General features: G+C 44.3%; 2 non-coding genes across 2 annotated transcripts; both read left to right on the plus strand.

The window, feature by feature from the left end:
• Positions 1-2,050: 2,050 nt before the first annotated feature.
• TRNAN-GUU (transfer RNA asparagine (anticodon GUU)) lies at positions 2,051-2,123 on the plus strand. Its single transcript has one exon. It is a non-coding gene; the product is annotated as a tRNA-Asn (tRNA).
• Positions 2,124-2,836: 713 nt separating this feature from the next.
• Positions 2,837-2,909, plus strand: TRNAN-GUU (transfer RNA asparagine (anticodon GUU)). The gene has a single exon. It is a non-coding gene; the product is annotated as a tRNA-Asn (tRNA).
• The last annotated feature ends 1,172 nt before the right edge of the window (positions 2,910-4,081 follow it).

Below are 4,081 nucleotides of genomic sequence, written 5' to 3' on the forward strand. Positions count from 1 at the left end.
TTCGAGCTCACCCGGGAACGTTGGTGTGTTTTGTGATAAATAACGTAAAAAGTCAAAGTTTTTCCATAATACCTGACGACCATTTAATTTTCTGGCTTCCGTGACGCAATGGTTAGCGCGTTCAGTTGTTAGTAAAAAGGTTGGTGGTTCGAGCCCAACCGGGAGCGGAGTTGTGTTGTGTCAGATGTAACATAAAAAGTCAAAGTTTTTCCACAATACCTGCCGATCATTTAATTTCTGAGTTTCCGTGGCTCAATGGCTAGCGCGTTCGGCTGTTAACCGAAAGGTTGGTGGCGAGCCCACCCGGGAGCGGAGTTGTGAGGCCTCAGATGTAAAATAAAAGTCAAAGTTTTTCCACAATACCTCCGATCATTTAATTTCTGAGTTTCCGTGGCGCAATGGTTAGCGCGTTCGGCTGTTAACCGAAAGGTTGGTGGTTCAATCCCACCCGGGAGCGGTGTTGTGTTGTGTCAGATGTAACGTAAAAAGTCAAAGTTGTTCTACAATACCTGACGACAATTTATTTTCTAAACTTCCGTGGCACAATGGTTAGCGCGTTCGGCTGTTAACCGAAAGATTGCTAGTTCGAGCCCACCCGGGAACGTTGGTGTGTTTTGGTATAAATAACGTAAAAAGTCAAAGTTTTTCCATAATTCCTGACGACCATTTAATTCTTGGGCTTCCGTTGCTCAATGGTTAGCGCGTTGGCTGTTAACCGAAAGGTTGGTGGTTCGAGTCCATCCGGGAGCGGTGTTGTGTTGTCTCAGATGTAACGTAAAAAGTCAAAGTTTTTCTACAATACCTGACGACAATTTATTTTCTAAACTTCCGTGGCAAAATGGTTAGCGCGTTCGGCTGTTAACCGAAAGATTGCTAGTTCGAGCCCACACGGGAACGTTGGAGTGTTTTGTGATAAATAACGTAAAAAGTCAAAGTTTTTCCATAATACCTGACGACCATTTAATTTTCTGGCTTCCATGACGCAATGGTTAGCGCGTTCAGTTGTTAGTAAAAAGGTTGGTGGTTCGAGCCCAACCGGGAGCGGAGTTGTGTTGTGTCAGATGTAACGTAAAAAGTCAAAGTTGTTCTACAATACCTGACGACAATTTATTTTCTAAACTTCCGTGGCACAATGGTTAGCGCGTTCGGCTGTTATCCGAAAGATTGCTAGTTCGAGCCCACCCGGGAACGTTGGTGTGTTTTGGTATAAATAACGTAAAAAGTCAAAGTTTTTCCATAATTCCTGACGACCATTTAATTCTTGGGCTTCCGTTGCTCAATGGTTAGCGCGTTGGCTGTTAACCGAAAGGTTGGTGGTTCGAGCCCATCCGGGAGCGGTGTTGTGTTGTCTCAGATGTAACGTAAAAAGTCAAAGTTTTTCTACAATACCTGACGACAATTTATTTTCTAAACTTCCGTGGCAAAATGGTTAGCGCGTTCGGCTGTTAACCGAAAGATTGCTAGTTCGAGCCCACACGGGAACGTTGGAGTGTTTTGTGATAAATAACGTAAAAAGTCAAAGTTTTTCCATAATACCTGACGACCATTTAATTTTCTGGCTTCCATGACGCAATGGTTAGCGCGTTCAGTTGTTAGTAAAAAGGTTGGTGGTTCGAGCCCAACCGGGAGCGGAGTTGTGTTGTGTCAGATGTAACGTAAAAAGTCAAAGTTGTTCTACAATACCTGACGACAATTTATTTTCTAAATTTCCGTGGCACAATGGTTAGCGCGTTCGGCTGTTAACCGAAAGATTGCTAGTTCGAGCCCACCCGGGAACGTTGGTGTGTTTTGGTAAAAATAACGTCAAAAGTCAAAGTTTTTCCATAATACCTGACGACCATTTAATTTTTGGGCTTCCGTGGCGCAATGGTTAGCGCGTTCAGCTGTTAATCAAAAGGTTGGTGGTTCGAGCCCACCCGGGAGCGGTGTTGTGTTGTGTCAGATGTAACGTAAAAAGTCGGGCCCACCCGGGAACGTTGGTGTGTTTTGGTAAAAATAACGTCAAAAGTCAAAGTTTTTCCATAATACCTGACGACCATTTAATTTTTGGGCTTCCGTGGCGCAATGGTTAGCGCGTTCGGCTGTTAACCGAAAGGTTGGTGGTTCGATCCCACCCGGGAGCGGTGTTGTGTTGTGTCAGTTGTAACGTAAAAAGTCAAAGTTTTTCTACAATACCTGACGACAATTTATTTTCTAAACTTCCGTGGCACAATGGTTAGCGCGTTCGGCTGTTAACCGAAAGATTGCTAGTTCGAGCCCACCCGGGAACGTTGGTGTGTTTTGGTAAAAATAACGAAAAAAGTCAAAGTTTTTCCATAAACCCTGACGACCATTTAATTTTTGGGATTCCGTGGCGCAATGGTTAGCGCGTTCAGCTGTTAATCTAAAGGTTGGTGGTTCGAGCCCACCCGGGAGCGGTGTTGTGTTGTGTCAGATGTAACGTAAAAAGTCAAAGTTGTTCTACAATACCTGACGACAATTTATTTTCTAAATTTCCGTGGCACAATGGTTAGCGCGTTCGGCTGTTAACCGAAAGATTGCTAGTTCGAGCCCACCCGGGAACGTTGGTGTGTTTTGGTAAAAATAACGTCAAAAGTCAAAGTTTTTCCATAATACCTGACGACCATTTAATTTTTGGGCTTCCGTGGCGCAATGGTTAGCGCGTTCAGCTGTTAATCAAAAGGTTGGTGGTTCGAGCCCACCCGGGAGCGGTGTTGTGTTGTGTCAGATGTAACGTAAAAAGTCGGGCCCACCCGGGAACGTTGGTGTGTTTTGGTAAAAATAACGTCAAAAGTCAAAGTTTTTCCATAATACCTGACGACCATTTAATTTTTGGGCTTCCGTGGCGCAATGGTTAGCGCGTTCGGCTGTTAACCGAAAGGTTGGTGGTTCGATCCCACCCGGGAGCGGTGTTGTGTTGTGTCAGTTGTAACGTAAAAAGTCAAAGTTTTTCTACAATACCTGACGACAATTTATTTTCTAAACTTCCGTGGCACAATGGTTAGCGCGTTCGGCTGTTAACCGAAAGATTGCTAGTTCGAGCCCACCCGGGAACGTTGGTGTGTTTTGGTAAAAATAACGAAAAAAGTCAAAGTTTTTCCATAAACCCTGACGACCATTTAATTTTTGGGATTCCGTGGCGCAATGGTTAGCGCGTTCAGCTGTTAATCTAAAGGTTGGTGGTTCGAGCCCACCCGGGAGCGGTGTTGTGATGTGTCAGATGTAACGTAAAAAGTCAAAGTTTTTCTACAATACCTGACGACAATTTATTTTCTAAACTTCCGTGGCACAATGGTTAGCGCGTTCGGCTGTTAACCGAAAGATTGCTAGTTCGAGCCCACCCGGGAACGTTGGTGTGTTTTGTGATAAATAACGTAAAAAGTCAAAGTTTTTCCATAATACCTGACGACCATTTAATTTTCTGGCTTCCGTGACGCAATGGTTAGTGCGTTCAGTTGTTAGTAAAAAGGTTGGTGGTTCGAGCCCAACCGGGAGCGGAGTTGTGTTGTGTCAGATGTAACGTAAAAAGTCAAAGTTGTTCTACAATACCTGACGACAATTTATTTTCTAAACTTCCGTGGCACAATGGTTAGCGCGTTCGGCTGTTAACCGAAAGATTGCTAGTTCGAGCCCACCCGGGAACGTTGGTGTGTTTTGTGATAAATAACGTAAAAAGTCAAAGTTTTTCCATAATACCTGACGACCATTTAATTTTCTGGCTTCCGTGACGCAATGGTTAGCGCGTTCAGTTGTTAGTAAAAAGGTTGGTGGTTCGAGCCCAACCGGGAGCGGAGTTGTGTTGTGTCAGATGTAACGTAAAAAGTCAAAGTTGTTCTACAATACCTGACGACAATTTATTTTCTAATCTTCCGTGGCACAATGGTTAGCGCGTTCGGCTGTTAACCGAAAGATTGCTAGTTCGAGCCCACCCGGGAACGTTGGTGTGTTTTGGTAGAAATAACGTCAAAAGTCAAAGTTTTTCCATAATACCTGACGACCATTTAAATTTTGGGCTTCCGTGGCGCAATGGTTAGCGCGTTCAGCTGTTAATCAAAAGGTTGGTGGTTCGAGCCCACCCGGG

Source organism: Phalangium opilio, unplaced genomic scaffold (genome assembly GCF_054372755.1).
Source record: "Phalangium opilio isolate 3A_F unplaced genomic scaffold, DU_Popi_V2 ptg000329l_1, whole genome shotgun sequence".
In the NCBI taxonomy this organism is placed as follows: domain Eukaryota; kingdom Metazoa; phylum Arthropoda; class Arachnida; order Opiliones; family Phalangiidae; genus Phalangium; species Phalangium opilio.